The 23611-nt window shown below is 45.9% G+C and overlaps 1 protein-coding gene across 3 annotated transcripts in view; it reads left to right on the top strand.

Moving 5' to 3' along the window:
- LOC102159510 (dehydrogenase/reductase SDR family member on chromosome X) overlaps positions 1-23611 on the top strand; it is a 334565-nt gene that overhangs the window by 277855 nt on the left and 33099 nt on the right. For 2 of the 3 annotated variants that reach the window (XR_002341344.1, XR_002341342.1), the window contains exons 9-11: positions 1542-2430; positions 5006-5061; positions 7463-7587. The gene's annotated coding sequence lies outside the window, so the exon portion shown is untranslated. The remainder of the gene's footprint in view (positions 1-1541; positions 2431-5005; positions 5062-7462; positions 7588-23611) is intronic. The other variant, XR_002341343.1, reaches the window with a different exon arrangement.

The following is a 23611-nucleotide window of genomic DNA, read 5'->3' as shown; positions in this document are numbered from 1 at the left end:
ATACCCGCTAGTTTTATTTTTTATATTCCTCATGTAAGTGATATCCTAGGGTGTTTGTCTTTCACTTTCTGACTTCACTTAGTAGGAGAATAGCTAGTTGCATCCATGTTGGTGCAAATGTATTTCATTCTTTTTCATGGCTGAGTAATATTCCACTGTGTATATGTACCACATCTTAATCCATTCATCTGTTGATGGACATTTAGGTTGTTTCCATGTCTTGGATATTGTGAATAGTGCTGCAAGGAACACACGGGTGCATGTGTCTTTTTCAAGGAAAGTTTTGTCTGGATATGAGCCCATGGGTGGGATTTCTGGGTCATATGGTAGTTCTATATTTAGTTTTCTGAGGAACCTCCATACTGTTTTCCATAGTGGTTGTACCAGTCGACATTCCCACCAACAGAGTAGGAAGGTTCCCTTTTCTCCACACCCTCTCCAACATGTGTTATTTGTGGACTTACTAACGATGGCCATTCTGACTGGTGTGAGGTCGTCCCTCATAGTAATGGCTTATTGTTTATGTCGTTTTCACTTTTCTATTTTTTAATGTTTAATTGAGGATAGTTGACTTACCGTGTTGTGTTGGCTTAAAGTGTACAGCAAAGTGATCAGTGTATATATGTGTATGTGTGTGTGTATGCACACACACACACACACTTTTTCAGATTCTTTTCCCTTATAGGTTATTGCAAGATATTCAGTATAGTTCCCTGTGCTACAGAGGAGGCACTTGTTGTTTATCTATATATAGCAGTGTGCATCTCTTAATCCCACACTTGTAACTTCTCCCCCTCCCTTTGGTAACCATAAGTCTGTTCTCTATGTCTGTGAGTCTGTTTCTGTTCTGTCGATAGGTTCATTTATGGCGTATTTTAAATTCCACATAGAAGTGATATCATATGGTGTTTGACTTCCTCTGTCTGACTTCGCTTAGTATGAGAACCTCGAGGTCCATCCATGTTGATGCAAATGGCATGATTTCATTCTTCTTTATGACTGAGTAATATTCCATGGTGCACACCCCCCCCCCATATCCGAAAGAAGGTGAATTCTGCTAACAGCAAGAACAGACTTGGAAGAGAAGCTCAGCCTCCAGGGGAGAACACACCCATAGCTGATTCTCTGATTGCATCTTTTGGAGGCTGCGAGCAGAAGGCCTGGATCACACATGCCTGCAGCCCTGACCCGTAGCCACTGTGAAGTAAGGCATCTGCGTTGTTTTACGTTGCTAAGTTGGAGGAAATTGTTACCCAGCACGTGCTCACTGGTAGGCAGCTAAGGACTGGCAGAGCCGAGTGGAGAAAAATGAAGGGTTGACCAGAAGCCCCTTTCATGGGTCTGCCTTGGAGGGTGAAGCAGCTGGGAAGTGGATCCTCAGGCTGTGCTTTTAACGTACTCATTTCTTGGCAATTAGAAGGTAGAAATTAATGAGTAAAACAGCCCCTGAGCTGTTGAAAAGGCCCTGCTTCCATGCAGGAAAGCATGAGACAAGGAAATATAGCCATGTCTGATTGTGGCTTTTACTCTGACTCACTCAGAATGTCGCTGCCATCTCCGAGCCCAGCCAGAGTGACACCTGCCAGGTCCTTCAAGAGTGACCCACCAGGAGCCACGGCTTGTGGTTCACAGACACTCCTTCAACTCAGAACACATCGTCTCAGCGGGAATTTAGAGCCCAGAAGAGAATCTGCAGGACTCTTCGCTCAGCCTGAGGGGAAATGGGAAGCGGTTTTCCCTCCGCCTGGAGAAGGAAACCCCGGTGTGTACTTGTGAGCGTTTCTTCCTGCTGCCCAGTCCAGAGTCTGGGTGATGGACGCTGGATGATGGAGAAAGAACGGACCAGGGAGAAAAGGGCAGACGTCTCAGCTGAGAGCGTGACACTGGGTTGGAGGCATTCAGGTCCGCGTAGAACCCCGGAATGTGACCTGCGGGTCTTCGCTGATGTCACCGTTAAGGGGTCATGGGGGAGGGGTAGCCAGTGTGTCTGGTGTCCTTGGAGGAAGGTTGCTTGGAGATGCAGGGGAGAAGACTGTGGGGACAGATGCAGACAGCGGGGTCGTGCATCCGTGTGGCAGGGAACACCAAGGATTGCTCAGATACCCCCAGAAACTCAGAGAGGTCGGAAATATCCCCCTGCAGAGCTTCCAGAAGGAACCCTCCGTAATGACACCTTGACCCTGGGTCTCTAGTCTCCAGAAATTAGAGTCAGTTCCTGTCCTCGAAAGCCCCCCAGTTTGGTATATTGTTACAGCAGCCCTGAGGAAGTGAATCCAGTCCTTGACAACTGTTGAAAATATTGGGGTGATCACCTCTGCTCAAGGGGGTTCCACCCCAGTAGCCAGGAGGTGAGACATCTGATATGCTCGCGTGGAGATCTGAGTCCCCCGGCATGTATGAGGATGAGTTGCCGATATAACAAGCTGGCAGGTGAGCACAGAAGAATAATTATTTCTCCCCCACCGTGTGGCGTACAGACCTCACGGGGCTGGAGCAAAGGGTGCATGGTTATCCCCCTCTGAGATCATGGATCTGTCTCAGGGCAGGAATATTTCACAGTGGAGGAATATTGAAGTTTCACACCATAGCCTGTCCACAAAGCAGGTGTTGCCCTTTTGGGTGAGGGAGAGTGGCCTCCTGAGCAGGTCCTGATGGTTGACTCGTATATTGAAATACGGAAATTCAGGGAGTTCCCATTGTGGCTTAGGGAGAATGAACCTGACTAGTATCCATGAGGACGCGTGTTTGATCCCTGACCCTGCTCAGTGGGTCACAGGATCTGGCATTGCTGTGAGATGTGATGTAGGTTGCAGATGTGACTTGAGGACCTGGCATTGCTGTGACTGTGGTGTCACCGCAGCGGTGGCTCTGATTCAGCTCCTGGGTTGGGAGATTCCATACGCTGCAGGTGCTTTTTTTTGCTAAAAAAAAGCAAAAAGCCAAAAGCAGTATTGCAATTCAGATGCAGGTGGGTCCCACGGTGAATGCAGGTGCAGTTAGGCATCTTTAGCAATCTCCCGCCTTCCCACCTGGTGGGGTCTGCTGGCGATGAACCATTGTCCTGTCCCTTGACCTCTGTGACTGGCCATCGTCCTTACTTGTTTTATGGGCATTAAGAGGAGCATCAGCCCCCAAGGGTCCTACCAACACATGGTGTGATTTTTTAAAAATAGACTTAGACAGACTTACCTGGCACAGATGGTCCCAACCCCATGGGCCGATCAAAAGATGGTGAGAAGACATGCATTGTTAACTATAAATCATCCGTGACTCCCCTTATCCATGGTGGAAGAACCCTTTGCAGGGAGACAAATAGGGTAGCTCCCCAGCAGAAAAGCAGCGGCTCTGCCTTTTGAAAGGCAAAAACAACAAAAGTCCGCCACACTGTGTCTTAATCAGTTCAAGATGCCACAAGCAAATGCTGGAGGGTGGGGCCTTACACAGCAGGAATGTCTTCAGCCGCAGTTCTGGAAGCTGGAATCTGAGATCTTGCTGGGGCAGGCTCAGGTCCTGGTGAGGCTTCCTTCCTGGCTCACAGAGGGCTGCCTTCTCGCCGTGTCCTCACAGGGTGGAGAGAAAGAGATCTGGGGTCTCTTCCTCTTCTTGAAAAGGACCTAATCCCATCACGGGGCCCACCCGCAAGACCTCATCTGACCCAATCCCCTCCCCAAGCCGCCCCCTCCAAACACCGCCCCACGAGGGGTCAGGGCTTCAACCTGCAGATTTGGGGTGAAGACAGAACCCACTCCACGCAACTCAGTCTCCCGGTCCTTGTAAATGGCATCATTCCGTTGCTCAAACCAAAACGGAAGCTTGACTTCCTCCTCCTGCACATTCACTGCCTTTTCCTGCTGTGCCCGGTCCCTCCAGGGCACGTAGTCCCATCTGTCCAGTTACCCCATGATGGCGGCCCCCCACCCAGATGCCGCCACCATCACTGGCCTGGAGCACGTCCCCGTCTAAGCCCTGCCCTCTCTTTCCTTTCTCCAGCTCACTCTCCAAGGAGCATCCCCAACTGCACGGCCTCAGCTCCAGGCTACGGCCTCTGGACAACTCCCCCTCCCCCACCGTCTCCCCCAAGAGACGCAGGCTCTGATCTCCCCCACGCCCACCTCCCCACTCAGCTCAGGCACACCAAGCTTCTCTGTCCCTTGACCCCACAGGTTTCATTGGCTTCTTTCCTTGAGGGGCTCGTTCTTTCTCGGAAGCCTCGAGATGCGTGTCATCTCCCCAAAGAGACGATCCCCGGGGGTTCCATGTACAGGGACCTCTCTCGCCCTCGGTTTGTCTCCTCAAGACGCATCTCACGTGATTCGACCCTTCATTCCTTTTTTATTCACCGTTTATCCCTCCTCTTGCGACAGCGGTTCCGTGGGGGCAGCAGGTGACTCCACTGGGAGACTCTCCACGCCACTGGGACCTGCCTCACAAGTGAGCAGATGTGCTCGATGGGGAGAGAGGATGGCTGTTCTCACTTGCCTCCCGTCCCTAGAGCAGAATCTCCTCCCCGCACGATGGCTTCTGCTCTCTTCTCCCCCCTCGAGAACTGCCCATCCCCCAAGGCTGATCCCTAGGGCAGATTCTTCTTTAAATTTTGGGGAGTACACATACCCCCCCCAGAACTGCCCATCCCCCAAGGCTGATCCCTAGGGCAGATTCTTCTTTAAATTTTGGGGAGTAGACATACCAGCCCCCCCCCCCAGAACTGCCCATCCCCCGAGGCTGATCCCTAGGACAGATTCTTCTTTAAATTTTGGGGAGTAGACATACCACCCCCCCAGAACTGCCCATCCCCCGAGGCTGATCCCTAGGGCAGATTCTTCTTTAAATTTTGGGGAGTAGACATACCAGCCCCCCCCAGAAATGCCCATCCCCCGAGGCTGATCCCTAGGGCAGATTCTTCTTTAAATTTTGGAGAGTAGACTTGACGTACAGAGTTGTGTGAGTTTCAGGTGTACAGCAAAGCGACTCGGTGATACATAGACGTCTATCCCTTCTTTTTCAGATTCTTCTCCCGCGTAGGTGGTGACACAGTCTCAGCAGATTTCCCTTCGCTGGACGGTAGGTCCTTGTTACCCCTGTGTTTTGTATGTAGTAACATGTATATGTCAGTCCCTCCCACTGCAGCCACTGTGCAGAGCAGCAGGTTCTTGTCAGGACAGTGACTTCTTCTGTCACGTCAAAACGCCAATCAAGGGAGTTCCTGTTGTGGCTCAGTGGTTAATGAAGCCAACTGGCATCCATGAGGATGCGGGTTTGATCCCTGGCCTCACTCAGTGGGTTAAGGATCTGGTGTTGCCATGAGCTGTGGTGTAGGTCACAGACATGGCTCGGATCCTGTGTTGCTGTGGCTGTGGTGTAGACCAGCAGCTACAGCTCCGATTTGACCCCTATCCTGGGAACCTCCATATGCTGTGGGTGCGGCCCTAAAAAAGACAAAAGGAAAAAAAAAAAACCTCTCCAATTAAGGAGTTCCCATTGTGGCTCAGGAGTAATGAGCCAGAGTAGTATCCATGAGGATGCGTGTTCAATCCTTGGCCTCACTCAGTGGTTTAAAGGGTCTGGTGTTGCTGCGAGCCGCAGTGTAGGTCACAGATGCAGCTCGGATCCTGCATTGCTGTGGCTGTGGCCAGTGGCTACAGCTCAGATTTGACCCCTAGCCGGGGGGTGGGGGCTGTACTGAGGGTGTGGCCCTAAAAAGACAAAACCAAACAAAACCCCGATAGAGGGGTTCTAAGAGGGAGAAAGCAGTGGCCTGCCTGCAAGACAGATCAGGTGGCACTCGTATACCACAAACACAGAAGGAGATTAGCTGGGCAAGTTGCTTATGATGAAACCACACACAACACAAACGAGAGTAATTGAAAACGACGGAAAAGATTTTTGTTAGAAAAATACGATTTGAAAGACGTACAAGATTCAGAGGACGTTGGGGTGTTTGATGCGAAGAAATAAACAAACGAGAGAAATGGTCTGTAGGAAATAGAAAAACATAACGGCTGACGGTCAAGTCCTGATGCAGTTCCTTGGCACTGGGAGAAATCACATTTTGGGGAAAGTAGAACACTGACAAGGAAAAAATGTTCCCAGCACGCAGAGGAAAGTTTAAAATGCTTACAGGGCAAAACAAATCAGTTTAGAGACGTTGAGAAGAGTCACCAAAGCCAACTTGTGACAAATGGGATTTCCTGCAAAGGAGGGTGGGACCATGGGTCAGAAGCGCTAATTATAGGAAGGGCAGAAGAGAGGTGTCAGCCAAGGGAGCAGAAAGATGTCTGCATGCTTAGCTCTCAGTGAAGCTTTGGAAGAGAACCGGCTCCAGACATGTTCCAGCAGCATTGTCATACAAGACACTCAAAACTCAGTGCATGCTCATGGAGAGAGAAAAATCACAGAAGAGCCAGTTCTGGTGTGGCTTCATCTCATCTCAGCCACAAGGAAGGATGCCATGGTATCAAACCGCCAAGCACTGGTGAGGGAAAAAAGAAATCACTATGAAAAATTCCACAATTGAGAGTTCCCGTTGTGGCGCAGCGGAAATGAGTCTGACTAGCATCCATGGGGAGGCAGGTTCGATCCCTGGCCTCGCTCAGTGGGGTGAGGCTCTGGCGTTGCTCTCAGCTGTGGTGTAGGTTGCAGATGCTGATCAGATATGGTGTTGCCGTGGCTGTGGTGTAGGCTGGCGGCTACAGCTGTGATTTGACCCCTAGCCTGGGAACCTCCATATGCTGCAGGAGTGGCCCCCCCCCCAAAAAAAATTCCACAATGAAGCCATTGTAAAATTCTCTTCCCCCCAACACAGTGCTAAAATAATTATCTTTATCGTTAATACAGTTGACTACATTCCACTCAGGACCCTGGGTGGGGGGGGGAGAGAAACTCCATTCTAAGGAAGCAAAGGAATCCTGCAGCCAAGTGGATTTACCCCCTAAATGGAACATTTTTTGCGTCATGCAGATTATTTGCATCAGAGCAGTCAGGAAGTGTAAAGAGGGTTTGAGGCTTAATCCACACTTCAGAAAGACATCAAAAACCAGAGAGCAAAACAGATGATGGCTTTGCAAAGTTCTGCGAAAATTAGGGCACAGCCGGGTCATCCTTGTCTGCAAACCTATCAATCTGTGGAGCAGGGACAAAATGTCTTTAGTAGGATTTTCTAACGATGACTAAATAATTTGCATATTCTTCTGTGAGGGAGGAAACCAAAATGAGCTGATGGTAATGTGTTTGATATTTTCCTCTGTAGATTAGCGCTCCTTAAAAAGGGGGATAAATCTTCCCACGTGAAAATTTGGAAGTGAAAACCTTTTAAAGGATTAAAGTACTTGCTAAAATCCCCTCGACTGGCATGAGCTTTGAAGAAAAAAATTACAATTGTTTGGGAAAGAGATCTACCCAAGACAGGATATTTTTAGAGCCAGGCATCCATGAGCCTGCTAAAATGTCTTTTTCCTAATTGCAGAAATTCCAGAGAGTCCCTTGACTTTATGGAGCACCCTATTTAATACGTAGAAAACGGAAGTGGCTGGTCCAGGTCCCCAGGACCGAATTCCCTTGCCGTTTGTAGAATCGATGAATCCGTTCCTGGTGAGTGTACTTGTGTGTGTGTGCCTTCCATGAGATGCTTAGTAGAACGTAATTCTTAACATTGACCTTGCCCTACAGGTGTTGGGGGGATTAGGTAGGTATCTTCTGCCATATTGATTGTGTTGACTGCTGTCTGCAGTGGGTCTTCAGAGATGGAGATTCAACTTAGGATTTCCATTAAGGCATGTGCTTGGGTCCGCCTGGGACAAGGAGGGAGCGGACGAGACAGCACGGCCACCTGTGGTCCCTTTGGCTCTGAGCCATAGCCGAGTTGAGAGCCGTTCATCCGGTCCATGGCATGGCACCTTTGCTGGGCGTGAATTACAAGGGAAAGTCAGACACAAAAGGAGAAGAGGATACAAGCAAATCGTGGACCAGAGTGTGTAGGATTTAAGCCCTGCTCCTAGCACAGCACACATCTTCACTCTCTCCATCTCCACAACAGCCTGTGAAGGAAGGTATGGACCCTTCTGGCCGATTCTCCTAAATTAGAAGTTTGAGGCAGGATGTTTGAGAATGCACCTCAAGATCCCACAATTAGCAAATGTGGAAGGTCTGGATGCAGGGCGTGGGGGAAGGAAATGACTTGTATTTAAGTGCTGGGGGGCTGATGATTAATTTCAAAATATGGTCACAACCTTTGGAAAACTCGTAAGGTCTAGAATTTTTGAGGTGGAAGGGCAGAAGTTCCTTCTAGGACAGAAATGCCCAGATCCTTGCTGGGGAGTCATTGGCTTCTCCTGTGTAGCTGCCGCCTTCTCACCTCCCTGATGGTGACTCTTGGGTCTTCCACTGAGTAGCCATTCCTGTGATGGCAGCAGAAGTTAGAGAAGGAGTAGTTGTAGTGTCACAGACGGTCTCCTCAACCAGCCTCCCCTAAATGCTTCTTCAGTGACCTCTGGTTTTTGGACTTCCAGGTTCATTTCTGCATGGTCCACTTTTAGCAAGAACCCTGTCCAGATGAACCAGGTCCCCAAGCCCTCCATATCTGCTCACCTCTGAATGTGGTCACCTCTGTATCTAATCACTTCCGTGCCTGTTCACCTCCACATCTGGTCACCTCTGAATCTGATCACTTGCATGTCTGATGATCTCCATGTGTGGTCACCTCCATATGGGATTACCTCCATGTGTGGTCACCTCCACATCTGGTCACCTCCATGTCTGATCACCTGCACATCTGGTCACCTCCATGTCTAATCACCTCCACATCTGGGCATCTGGGCATCTTCATGTCTGTTCACCTCCACATCTGGTCACCTTTGAATCTGATCACTTGCATGTCTGATGATCTCCATGTGTGGTCACCTCCATATGGGATTACCTCCATGTCTGATCACCTCCACATCTGGTCACCTCCATGTCTAATCACCTCCACATCTGGGCATCTGGGCATCTTCATGTCTGTTCACCTCCACATCTGGTCACCTTTGAATCTGATCACTTGCATGTCTGATGATCTCCATGTGTGGTCACCTCCATATGGGATTACCTCCATGTGTGGTCACCTCCACATCTGGTCACCTCCATGTCTGGTCACCTCCACATCTAGTCACCTCCATGTCTGATCACCTGCACATCTGGTCACCTCCATGTCTGATCACCTGCACATCTGGTCACCTCCATGTCTGATCACCTCCACATCTGGGCATCTGGGCATCTTCATGTCTGTTCACCTCCACATCTGGTCACCTCTGAATCTGATCACTTGCATGTCTGATGATCTCCATGTGTGGTCACCTCCATATGGGATTACCTCCATGTCTGATCACCTCCACATCTAGTCACCTCCATGTCTGATGACCTCCATGTGTGGTCACCTCCATGTGTGATTACCTCCACATCTGATCACCTCCATGTCTAATCGCCTCCATGTCTGATCACCTCCAAGTCTGGTCACCTCCACATCTGTTCTTCTCCACGCCTGGTTACCTTCATATCTGATCACTTCCATGTCTTATCATCTCCTTATCTGGTCAGCTCCATGTGTGATCACCTTCACATCTAATCCCCTCTAAATCTGATCACCTCCACGTCTGATCATCTCGTTATCCAGTCCCCTCCCTGTCTGGTCTCTTTCATGGATGGTCACTTTCATGGCTAATCATCTCCATATGTGATCACCTCCATGTCTGCTCACCTCCTGTGTGATCACCTCCCCATCTGATCTGTCTGGTCACCTCCACATCCACTCACCTCCATATCCGATTGGGTCCTCATTCTCCACCACCCACAGGTGATGTCTCCTTGCTCTGCCTTCAGCAGGAACTGGTAGGTCAGTTTAACTGGAATCCTCTCACCCCTGATGTTCCCGTTAGTCGTTTTCCATCCACAGATCCCACCTACTCCTTGGCAATAAACCCCCTCTTGGTCACCTCTTTGGAGTTGAGTCTGGCTCTGTATACGGGTTGCTTTTCCCATATTGCAATAGTCCCAAATCAAATCTGCTTTTACCAGTTTAACTTTTTCCATACTCTATTTTTTCTTTAACAGCAGTAGTAATAGTAGCAGTTGTTGTTGTAGCAATAATTGGAATAGGCACAGGCATGGGAGTAGCCGTAGTAGCAACAGTGGAAGTCGTTGTTGTGTAGCCGTTGCTCTGGTAGTCGTTGTGGTACCAACGGTATTTATTACAGCACTAGTTGTAGATGTTGCAGTCAGAATAGTTGTAAAACCAGTTGTGGTGGTAGTAGTTGAAGTAGTACCAGCGGTTTTGGTAGGAGTAGTAGCCATCATCATGGTAGCCGTTTAGCAGCGGTAATAGCAGCAGGTGAGGTGACAGTCATTGTAGTAGAACTGGTTGTAGTCATGGCAGTTGTACCATGGTAGCAGCTGTGATGGGGGTGCCGTGCTGGTGGTCATGATTATAACTGTAGTAAACTGGTGGTTGTGTGATGGTGACAGTGGGACTAATCATTGGACTCATTGTAGCACTAGCGATACTCGTAGGATACTAGTGATACTTTGTAGCAGATGTTGTGTAAGTGAGAGCTGTAGTGATAACTGCAAGAGCTGTGGTGGTAGGAGTACTAATTGGTGTAATAACTGTAGTTGTGGCACTAGAGTAGACACAGTAGTGTTTGTCTTAGTAGCAGATTAAGTGCTGTAAGGGTAGAGTTAAGTAGTTCTTGTGGTGGGTCTAGTAGTTCTAATTATAATAATTGCAGTCGTAGCGCTAGTAGTAATTGTTGTAGTGTTTGTAGTAAGAGGAGTTGTGAGATAACTGTAGTACCACATGGAAAGGTTGTGGTGGGGGTGGCAGTAGAACTTGTAGTCGTAGCACTGGTATAATTGTAGAAGTTTGCGGTAGTCGTGGTTGCAGTTTTTGTAGCAGTGGCGGTTGTACTAGTTATGGCAGTCAAAGAAGTTGTGATAATGGGAGTTCCCATCATGGCTCAGTGGAAACAAATCTGACTAGTAACCATGAGGACGCGGGTTCGATCCCTGGCCTCAGTCAGTGCGCTGAGGATCCAGCATTGCCGTGAGCTGTGGTGTAGGTCACAGATGCACCCTGGACCCCGTGTTGCTGTGGCTGTGGTGTAGGCCTGCAGATGCAGCTCCATTCAGCTCTTAGCCTGGAAACTTCCATATGATATGCCGCAGCCCTAAAAAAAAAAAAAAAAGAAGAAGTTGTGATAGAAATAGTTGTAGCATAACGGTATCACAGCATAGCAATAATTGTAGCAGTCAGGATAGTAACAGTAGTAGGTATGGTTGTAATATCACAGTCATACTCGTTATAGTAATAGTAGCTGTAGCAGTAATTGTAGTAGGAGTCACAGTGATTGCTGTGCTTGTAAGGGTAATAGTAAGTGGCCATAGTACTAATTTCTGGAGTCGCTGGAGCAGAGTCACAACTGGAGCAGCAGCAGTGGTCGTGGTAGTGGCTGTGCATGTTATAGCCGTGGTTGTCAGAGTGGCCACTGTGGTTGTAGTTACACAAGTGCTCATGCTGCGGTCACTGGAGCAGAGTCACAACTGGAGCAGCAGCAGTGGTCGTGGTAGTGGTAGCACATGCTACACTGTTGCAGTCATGTGACCACTGTGGCCGTAAGAATCGTAATTATGGTAATTACACTAATACTCCTCAGCGTAGTCCTCGTGCTTGTGCAGTAGCTGCAGACCAGCACCTCTCCCAGCAGCCCGGCATGGAGACCTGCCGAGGGCCATGATGCTGTTGGAACACCTCCACCCTCCCCCTGACTTGGGTGCAGCCTGTCACTTCCTCTGGGCAGATGTCTCTGTCTGCCTACATACCCACCTCCTTACCTGCCTATACACCTGTCATCTCTTTATGTGTATCTCTCAGTCTCTCTACTTATCTATTATATCTGTCCATAATATCTATCATCTACCTACTTGGCTCTCATCTACTCATTGTATCTGTCTACATACCTCCTTATCTAACCGTACATCTATCTGTCATCTCTTTATATGTATCTCTCATGTGTCAATAATTTATGTGTCATCCATCATTGAAGCATCTGTCTACTTAGCTATCATCTGTCATATCTCTATCCATCCATCCATCACATTTGTTCTGTCATTTATCCATCATTGATCCATCCATTATATGCATTCTATCTTTTATCCATCTATCCATCCATCCTGTCCATCTGTCATTTACCCACCCATCCATCCATCCATCTGTCCATCTGTCCATCCATCATATCTGTTCTGTCATTTATCCATCTATCCACCCACCCACCCACCCATCATGTCTATTCTGTCATCATCTATCCATCCATCCATCATATCTGTTCTATCACTGATCCATCCATCCATCCATCCATCCATCCATCCATCCATCTGTCCATCCATCATATATGTTCTCTCACTTATCGTCTATCCATCTACCCATCATATCCGTTATACATTTATCCATCCATCTGCCCATTGTATCTATTTATCATTTATCCATCCATCCATATCTGTTGTATCATTTATCCATCTACCCATCCATCATATCTGTTCTGTCATTTATCCATCCATCCACCCACCCACCCACCCACCCATCATGTCTATTCTGTCATCATCTATCCATCCATCTGTCATATCTGTTCTATCACTGATCCATCCATCTATCCATCCATCTATCCATCCATCCATCCATCCATCCATCCATCATATATGTTCTATCACTTATCGTCTATCCATCTACCCATCATATCCGTTATACATTTATCCATCCATCTGTCCATTGTATCTATTTATCATTTATCCATCCATCCATATCTGTTGTATCATTTATCCATCTACCCATCCATCATATCTGTTCTGTCATTTATCCATCCATCCACCCACCCACCCGTCATGTCTATTCTGTCATCATCTATCCATCCATCCGTCATATCTGTTCTATCACTGATCCATCCGTCATATCTGTTCTATCACTGATCCATCCGTCATATCTGTTCTATCACTGATCCATCCATCCATCGATCCATCCATCCATCGATCCATCCATCCATCCATCCATCCATCCATCCATCCGTCCATCTGTCCATCCATCATATATGTTCTCTCACTTATCGTCTATCCACCTACCCATCATATCTGTTATACATTTATCCATCTATCTGTCCATTGTATCTATCTATCATTTATCCATCCATCCATATCTGTTGTATCATTTATCCATCTACCCATCCATCATATCTGTTCTGTCATTTATCCATCCATCCACCCACCCACCCACCCGTCATGTCTATTCTGTCATCATCTATCCATCCATCCATCGTATCTATTCTGTCACTGATCCATCCATCCATCCATCCATCTGTCCATCCTCCCCTTGAGTTAATATGTGACCTGTCATGTCCTCTTCGAGGCTGAGTGACCTGTCCACGCTCTCACAGCTCGTACCCGGCAGAGTCTCAGCCCTGCATCTTCTACTCTCTGCCAGGCTTGGGAGAGAGAATGAATAACAAGGCACTTTTAAAAAACTGAGACAAACCCCCCAAACAGCCCCTAAGGGGGCTTTCTTCCTGTCCTCAAAGAACTCTCCAAGTGAGGGCATGAATGCCGGGGGGCGATGGGGCGGGAGCTGGCTTCTAGGTTACAGGTGACAGGAAGGTCTCTGTCCTTGGGGTTTCTGTAGGAGCGAAGTCTGGAGGGTTTTTCACTGGGACAGACCTGTTTGTATCCAAGGATTAGGACGACCACTGAGAAAACGGTGAAACTAAACGCTGTTCCCCTCCCTGTCTCCAGAGGCAGGAGACCTCACAAGAATGCTGTGCCTTGTCTGGAACGGGCTCTGCCCCAGGTGGGGTCTTGGCACACCTTTGCATGTCTGGCCAGGTCTGGTGGCCACTGTGGCCACAGTCAGGGAGCCCCAGAGAGCTTTGCAGCATGAGGCTGTGCTACAGCAACAGGGCTGTTCCCCGAGTCTCTGGGATCAGAGCTTGTCTTTTAAACTGATGGGACACAGCTTTGCATCGCAAAGTGGTACCCAGCTGTGCAAGCAGCCTGGTCATGGGTGACCTTCCCCCTGCCATGGCACCTGCTGAGAGGTGTCTGATCTTGGCATAGCCCTGCCTTGCGTGCTCTGCGAGCCGCCTCCAAAGTGAGATATCTTCCTGATGCAGGATGATTAGGACTTAAATCTGGTCTCGGGTTCCCAGCTGGATGACAGGTGGTCTGACCTGGGAGAGACTTTGGGGGGCTCCACTTTCATATGGAAAAGCCACAGCCCACGCTGGCTCTGTGCTGTATGTGGTGACGATATCTGAACCCTTTCAATGCCGAGAACATCTCAGTGACGCTTCAGCTTGGATTTGGCTCATACGTGATGCCCAGAACCCTTCGTTCTATGTGCATTTATAACAAACACAGACATCTGCAACCATACACGTTCCCACACATACATACACCCAGCACATACACACACATGGGCTTACACAGACACACACAGATACCCACACACTTTGTCGCTGATACCTTATTAAAAGCATAAATAGGAGTTCCCATTGTGGCTCGGTGGAAAGGAATCCGACTAGTATCCAAGAGGATGCGGGTTCGAGCCCTGGCCTCACTCAGTGGGTTAAGGATCCGGCATTGCCGTGAGCTGTGGTGTAGGTCACAGATGCAGCTCAGAGCTGGTGTGGCTGTGGTGTAGGTTGGCAGCTGCAGTTCCAATTCACCCCAGCCTAGGGACTGCCATGTGCTGCAGGTGGGGCCCTAAAAAGGGAAGAAAAACAAAATAAAACAAAACAAAACAAAAAACAGTATACTTTCCATCCACTCGCTGTACAGCCTGTCCCAGTGTATTTCGATATATTTATCATGCACGTTTTCCCCAGACAAGATCGGAAAGCCTGCTCTTTTTGTTCCCACACAGCAGAAGCGGGGCTGTTCAGCAGGCAGCAGTGAACTGTCGCACGTACCCTAAAGGGCCAGACTCTTGCCTTAGGAAGCATTTCCAGGGCGATGCCGTCCTCTCTCTACCCTGGTTCCTGCCCGCAGCCCCCAGGGATGCGAGCAACACGCCTTTCGGCCTCACCCCCAGAGGGACCTCTCACCCCGTCTCCAGGCAGCCTGTGCCTTGTCACGTTGAGACGTGAAATTAGCCACCGTGGATTTTCTCTGCAGTTTCCTCTCTAATCACTGAGAAAAGTGAATCCTGGAGAAAGTGAGACGGAGGAGCACGTGCAGGCCTCATGTTGAGAGATTTCAATTCCCGTCCCGCACAGCTGCTGGGCCTGGATGGATTCATTTGCTTCTTTTTTTTTGGTGTGTTTGCCTTAAAATTTCAGGAAAGTGACCTGTTAGTAGACGGACTTTTCAGCTTAAACTACGGTCCAGGTGGCCTCAGGTACAGTCCCCTGTGCTCAGGGCTGAGGGAAGGCTCTCCAGAGACGGCCGACCCCCGAAGGAGCCGCCAACAGGTGCAGGGCGGCAGGGGGGTCCAGGGAGAAAGAACCTGGAGTTCAGGCTGCGTCCCGGCAGGTTCAGGGCAGGGAGGTGGGGGAGACCCTGGGGCATGGAGGAGGACAGCTGGCAGGATGGGAGCTGGCCCTGGAGAAGAAGGCAGGGCACCCTCACCCCGTGGCTGAGCGCCTGTGGGAAATAGTCCTTTTGTCTTAACCCTTCGGGTGACAGTTGTCGAGTTTCTGGCGGCACCTGGGAGGTTCTCTGGCCTGGAGTCCCGACAGCTGGGTCACCTGTCACCTTCTTCGTCTCACATCAGCTCTAAGTGGACTCAGGTCTTGTGTTAGGAGGGTCTCCAGGGAGACAGGATCAATACGAGCTCTACCTGTCTGTCTGTCTGTCTGTCTGTCATCCATTCATTTATCTGTAATCTGTGTGTCTGTCTACCAGTTATGTGTCTGTCTCTACCCACCTACTTATCTAACCATCCCTCCATCCGTCATCTGTTTATCTGTGTGTAACTCTCATCTATGCGCCCATCATATCGAACCACGTTATCTGTCCATCCCTGCGTCCCTACATTCGATACGTCCATCTCGCATATCCATCCATCCACCCATCATCTAAGCCTCTTCCTACCTCCCTCTCATCTATTTATATGCATATGTCATCTGTCTGTCTATCCACCCACCCACCCACCTATCACTTTCCATCCATCCACCCATCCATCTTCTCTATCATTTATCCATCATCTTCTCTATCATTTATCCATCATCTTCTCTATCGTTTATCCACCTATCATCTAAGCACCTATCTGCCTACTTGTCCTCTGTCTATACCCACCTATTTATCTCATCTATCTCTCATCTATTTGTATGTATCTCTCATCTGTGTATCTCTCATCTCTGTCCCTCCATCTGTCTGTACCTACCTCCCTGTGTCTCATTTATTTACGTTTGTGTATCTGGATCATCTAGGCATCTATCTATCTACCAAGAAAGAGAGATTATTTTTAAGGAACTGGCTCATGCAGCAGTGAGAGCTGGCAGGTCCAAATCTTCAGGGTAGACCAGCAGGCCCAGGAAAGAGCTGATGTTGCAGCCAAAGCTCAGAGACCATCTGCTGGTGGAATTCCTTCTTCCTTAGGAGGGGTCAGTCTTTATTCTCTTAAAGCCGTCAACTGATGATATGAGGCCCACCCACGCTGGGGAGGGCAGTCTGCCTTACTCAGAGTTCACCAGGGTAAATGCTAATCTCATACTAAAAACATCCTCAGGGAAGCCTCCAAAAATCACGTTTGACTATAAATCTGGCAACTCTGTCTCCGGCGACCCATAAACTCAACCATCACAGATACACTCCCCATTCAGGGAGAGAGAGAAGCAGCCGTGACACACTGACTAAAGACCTGGCTGGGGGCAGGAGCCAGGGACGGGCTCCAGAACCTCTTGAGCAGAAACACCACGGAGTTCCCGCTGGGGCTCAGCAAGTTAAGAATTTGACTAGTTGCCATGAGGACAGAGGTTTGATCCCTGGCCTCACTCAGTAGATTAAGGATCCAGTATTGCCTGAGCCATGGTGTAGACCAGCAGCTGCAGCTCCAATTCCATCCCTAGGCTGGGAACGTCCATGGGCCACAGGTGCAGCTGTAAAAAGACAGAAAAAGATAAAGAAAGAAACAAAACATCATCACTGAGATTCCACACCTGACCAGGGAGGCCTCATTGACGACAAATTCTTGGCCAAGCCAAGTGCCTGATTTGGTAAAATTCTCACGTCTTCTGCCTCATTGGCCTGGAGTTTTATTAAAGATACAAACATCACCACCTGTTCTTTATCCTAAGGTCCGACCTTCCTCAAAGTCTGAAAAATACGATGGCACCCTCATGCATGGTGTGGCAAAAACATCTCTTTCCTCCACAGCTCATTTTTGCATAAACAAGGCAAAAGAGATCAGAGACCACCTCAGGAGTCTCAGACTTTACTGTGAACATGATCCCCAGGGGATCTTGCGTAGAATCCAGATTCTGATCCAGCAAATCCAGGGCAGGGTCGAGATTTCTGCATTTCTTTTATTTAAATTTTTTTAGTGCAAAGTAGAGTTGATTTATGGTGTTGTGTCAATTTCTGCTGTACAGCAGCGTGACCCATTCGTCTGTGTGTGTATGTATACACATACAAACATTTTTCTCATATTATCTTCCTTCATGTTCTTTTTCTTAAATGTTTAAATTATAGTTTATTTACAGTGATGTGTCAATTTCTGCTGTACAGCAAAGTGACCCAGTCTCTCATATATATATATACACACACACACACACTTTTTTCTTTTTTTTTTTTTAATTTTATTTTCCACTGTACAGCAAGGGGGTCAGGTTATCCTTACATGTATACATTACAATTACAGTTTTTCCCCCACCATTTCTTCTGTTGCAACATGAGTATCTAGACATAGTTCTCAATGCTATTCAGCGGGATCTCCTTATAAATCTATTCTAGGTTGTGACTGATAAGCCCAAGCTCCCGATCCCTCCCACTCCCTCCCCCTCCCATCAGGCAACCACAAGTCTCTTCTCCAAGTCCATGATTTTCTCTTCTGAGGAGATGTTCATTTGTGCTGGATATTAGATTCCAGTTATAAGTGATATCATATGGTATTTGTCTTTGTCTTTCTGGCTCATTTCACTCAGTATGAGATTCTCTAGTTCCATCCATGTTGCTGCAAATGGCATTATGTCATCCTTTTTTATGGCTGAGTAGTATTCCATTGTGTATATATACCACCTCTTCCGAATCCAATCATCTGTCGATGGACATTTGGGTTGTTTCCATGTCCTGGCTATTGTGAATAGTGCTGCAATGAACATGTGGGTGCATGTGTCTCTTTTAAGTAGAGTTTTGTCTGGATAGATGCCCAAGAGTGGGATTGCGGGGTCACATGGAAGTTCTATGTATAGATTTCTAAGGTATCTCCAAACTGTTCTCCATAGTGGCTGTACCAGTTTACATTCCCACCAACAGTGCAGGAGGGTTCCCTTTTCTCCACAGCCCCTCCAGCACTTGTTATTTGTGGATTTATTAATGATGGCCATTCTGACTGGTGTGAGGTGGTATCTCATGGTAGTTTTGATTTGCATTTCTCTTATAATCAGCGATGTTGAGCATTTTTTCATGTGTTTGTTGGCCATCTGTATATCTTCTTTGGAGAAATGTCTATTCAGGTCTTTTGCCCATTTTTCCATTGATCGATTGGTTTTTTTGCTGTTGGGTTGTATAAGTTGCTTATATATTCTAGAGATTAAGCCCTTGTCAGTTGCATCATTTGAAACTATTTTCTCCCATTCTGTAAGTTGTCTTTTTGTTTTCTTTTTGGTTTCCTTTGCTGTGCAAAAGCTTTTCAGTTTGATGAGGTCCCATGGGTTTATTTTTGCTCGAATTTCCATTGCTTTGGGAGACTGACCTGAGAAAATACTCATGATGTTGATGTCCGAGAGTGTTTTGCCTATGTTTTCTTCTAGGAGTTTGATGGTGTCCTGTCGTATATTTAAGTCTTTCAGCCATTTTGAGTTTATTTGTGTGCATGGTGTGAGGGTGTGTTCTAGTTTCATTGCTTTGCATGCAGCTGTCCAGGTTTCCCAGCAATGCTTGCTGAATAGACTTTCCTTTTCCCATTTTATGTTCTTGCCTCCCTTGTCCAAGATTAATTGACCATAGGTGTCAGGGTTTATTTCCGGATTCTCTATTCTGTTCCATTGGTCTGTCTGTCTGTTTTGATACCAGTACCACACTGTTTTGATGACTGTGGCTTTGTAGTATTTCTTGAAGTCTGGGAGCGTTATGCCTCCTGCTTGGTTTTTGTTTCTCAGGATTGCTTTGGCGATTCTGGGTCTTTTGTTGTTCCATATAAATGTTTGGATTGTTTGTTCTAGTTCTGTGAAAAATGTCATGGGTAATTTGATAGGGATTGCATTGAATCTGTAGATTGCTTTGGGTAGGGTGGCCATTTTCACAATATTGATTTCCCAATCCAGGAACATGGAATATCTTTCCATTTCTTTACATCTTCTTTGATTTCTTTGATTAAGGTTTTATAGTTCTCGGCATATAGGTCCTTTACCTCTTTGGTCAGGTGTATTCCGAGGTATTTGATTTTGTGTGGTACATTTTTAAAAGGTATCGTATTTTTGTATTCCTTTTCTAATGTTTTATTGCTGGTATACAGAAATGCAACTGACTTCTGAATGTTAATCTTATATCCTGCCACTTTGCTGAATGTATTAATCAGTTCAAGGAGTTTTGGGGTTGAGTCCTTAGGGTTTTCTAGGTATAGAATCATGTCATCTGCATACAGTGACAGTTTGATCTCTTCTCTTCCTATATGGATGCCTTTTATTTCTTTTGTTTGTCTAATTGCTGTGGCTAAGACTTCCAAAACGATGTTGAAGAGCAGTGGTGAGAGTGGGCATCCCTGTCTTTTTCCAGATTTGAGTGAGAAGGCTTTCAGTTTTTCCCCATTGAGGATTATATTTGCTGTGGGTTTATCATAAATGGCTTTGATGATATTCAGGAATGTTCCCTCTCTACCCACTTTGGCGAGGGTCTTGATCATGAATGGATGTTGAACTTTGTCAAATGCTTTTTCTGCATCTATTGAGATGATCATATGATTTTTGACTTTTTTTTTGTTAATGTGGTGTATGATGCTGATTGATTTGCGTATGTTGAACCATCCTTGTGAACCTGGGATGAACCCAACCTGGTCATGGTGTATAATTTTTTTGGTATGTTGTTGGATTCGGTTGGCTAAGATTTTGTTGAGAATTTTTGCACCTATATTCATCAATGATATTGGGCGATAGTTTTCTTTTTTGGTGGTATCTCTGCCTGGTTTTGGAATGAGGGTGATGGTGGCCTCATAGAATGTCTTTGGGAGTCTTCCTTCTTCTTCAACCTTTTGAAAGAGTTTAAGGAGGATGGGCACCAATTCCTCTTTATATGTTTGATAGAATTCACCTGTGAAGCCATCTGGTCCTGGACTTTTATATGTAGGGGGTGATTTTACGACCTCTTCAATGTCATTTCTAGTGATCGGTCTGTTCAGTTGGTCTGTTTCTACTTGATTCAGTTTTGGCAGGCTGTAAGATTCTAGAAAATTGTCCATTTCTTCCAGATTGTCAAACTTATTGCCATATAGTTGTTCATAGTATTCTCTTATGGTTTTTTGTATTTCTGCTGTATCCGTTGTGATTTCTCCTTTTTCATTTATAATTTTGGTGATTTGGGTTCTTTCTCTCCTCTTTTTAGTGAGTCTGGCCAGGGGTTTGTCAATTTTGTTCACCTTTTCAAAGAACCAGCTCTTGGTTTTATTAATTTTCTCTATTGTTTTTTGAGTCTCTATTTTATGGATTTCTTCTTTGATCTTTATAATTTCCTTCCTTCTGCTGACTTTAGGACTTTTTTGTTCTTCTTTTTCTAATTCGTTTAGGTGGAGGGTTAAGTTGTCAATTTGGGATCTTTCTTCTTTTTTGAGAAAGGCCTGGATTGCTATAAATTTCCCTCTGAGCACTGCTTTCGCAGCATCCCATAGATTTTGAGAGGTTGTGTCCTCATTATCATTTGTTTCAAGGTAGTTTTTAATTTCCTTCTTGATTTCCTCATTGACCCATTGGTTTTTTAGTAGCATGTTGTTTAGTCTCCATGGAGTAGGTTTTTTCTCTTTGCTTTTCCCATGGTTGATTTCTAATTTCATGGCATTGTGGTCAGAGAAGATACTTGAGATAATTTCTATGCTCCTAAATTTATTGAGATTCGCTTTATGTCCCAATATGTGGTCGATTCTTGAGAATGTTCCATGAGCATTTGAGAAGAATGTGTATTCTGCTTTTTTTGGATGTAGTGTCCTGAAGATATCAATTAAGTCTAACGTTTCTATTGTTTCCTTTAGGATCTCTGTTGCTTTATGGGTTTTCTGTCTAGAGGATCTGTCCATTGATGTGAGGGGGGTATTAAGGTCTCCTACTGTGATTGTATTCTGATCAATTTCTCCCATTGTGTCTGTTCGTATTTGTTGTATGTATCTGGGTGCTCCTGTGTTTGGGGCATATATGTTGATGATAGTAACATCCTCTCCTTGGATGGATCCCTTAATCATTAAAGTGTGTCCTTCTTTGTCTTTCTTTATGTCTTTTGTTTTAAAGTCTATTTTGTCTGATATGAGCGTTGCGACTTCTGCTTTTCTGTCATGTCTATTGGCGTGAAATATTTTTCCCCACCCTTTCACTTTCAATCTATATGTATCTTTTGTCCTGAGGTGAGTTTCTTGTAGGCAGCATATTGAAGGTTTTTGCCTTTTTATCCACTCAGCCACTCTGTGTCTTTTGGTCTTTTGATTGGGGCATTCAGTCCATTGACATTTAAGGTGATAATTGATAGATGATTATTTATTGCCATTTGAACCTCGTGTTCTAGTTGATTCTGTTGTTCTCCATTCTTCTTCTTTTTTTTTTTTTTTTGGTTGGATGGTCTCCTGTTATTATCTGCTTGAGTGTTTTTTTTTTTTTTTTTCATTTTTTGCAAATGCAATATTTGGTTTTGGCTAGTTGTTGCCCTGTTTTTTAAGTATGCTAACCCCTTCCCATAATTGTGTGTTTTAGCCTGATGGTCCTGTAAGTTCAAACACTTCATTATTATATTAAAATTAAGAAGAGAGACATACATACAAACAAAAAGGATTATTTACCTCCTAACATCCCTTGCCCACATTTTATGGATTTGATGACTCTTTTATTTTTTTCTTTTTAATTTTATTTTGTTTGAAGCATGTTCATGATTAAATCTGTATGCTGGCTTATTTGAGTGACTGCTCTCTGATTGCGGTTTCCTCAGTCCTAGTTCTTCCTCTTCTTCTTCTTCTTTTTTTTTTTTTTTTTTTTTTTTTCTTCCCTTTCCTTCCTTTCTTTTTGGTTTAGAGAAGCCCTTTCAATATTTCCTTTAACCTGGGTTTTGTGTTGCTGTATTCTTTAAGTTTTTGTTTGTTGGGAAAAATTTTTATTTCCCCTTCTATTTTAAATGATATTCTTGCTGGATAAAGTATTCTAGGTTGCATATTTTTTTCCTTGTAGCACTTTAAATATCTCTTGCCATTCCCTCCTGGCCTGTAGTGTTTCTGTAGAGAAATCAGCTGATATTCTTATGGGGGTTCCCTTGTAGGTAACATTCTGCTTTTCTCTCTTGCTGCCTTTAGGATCCTCTCTTTATCACTAACTTTTGCCATTTTTATTATGATGTGTCTTGGTGTGGGTCTGTTTGGGTTCAGTTTGTTTGGGGCCCTCTGTGCTTCTTGTATCTTGAATCCAGTATCCTTTAGATTTGGGAAGTTTCCAGCGATAATTTCTTCAAATATATTTTCCATTCCCTTATCTTTTTCTACTCCTTCTGGAATTCCTATTATGCGTAGATTGGCCCGCTTAATATTATCCCATAGGTCTCTTATATTGCTTTCCAGTTTTTTGATTCGGTTTTCTGTCTGTTGACCAGATTGAGTGATTTCCATTATTCTATCTTCCATATCACTGATTCGTTCTTCTGCATTATTCATTCTGGTTTTTACTGCCCCTAGTTCAGTTTGCATCTCTGCAAATGAATGTTCTAGTTTTTCTTGGCTCCTCCTTATATTTTCTAGCTCCTTTCTGAGGGTATCTGCATTACTGTTCATATCTTCTCTTAATTCCTTCAGTATTTTCAGTATTTCTCTTTTGAATTCCAGGTCTGTCTGACTGCAGAGATCTGTTTCATTGTTGACTGTTTTAGGTGAGTTCTCCTGTTGGTTTGACTGGGGGTGGTTTCTCAGCTTCTTCATCTTGCTTGTTGTCTTCTTTCTCCTGAGGGAGTTGTACTCTCCGTTATCGGGTAGTGTTTGCCTTGTCACTGCCGTGGAATATTTCCTGAGGGCTGGCGTTGTTGGTCAATCTTTTTTGAGGCAGTGTGGCTTTTCTGGAGTGTTGATGGGGCTAACAGTGTTTCTTTGAAGCAAAGGAGGACTTCCTGAGGGCAGACAGGACTGGGAGGTCCACACCACGATGGTAGCAGATTTCACTTGGTTCTCAGCACCCCCTGGGGTCTTGGGCGGGAAGCAGGGCCCTTGGAGACTCAAGAG

The sequence above is a fragment of the Sus scrofa genome, unplaced genomic scaffold (genome assembly GCF_000003025.6).
Source record: "Sus scrofa isolate TJ Tabasco breed Duroc unplaced genomic scaffold, Sscrofa11.1 Contig905, whole genome shotgun sequence".
In the NCBI taxonomy this organism is placed as follows: Eukaryota; Metazoa; Chordata; class Mammalia; order Artiodactyla; family Suidae; genus Sus; species Sus scrofa.
The sequence above is the reverse complement of the archived record's forward strand: the minus strand, read 5'-3'. Positions and strand labels throughout refer to the sequence as shown.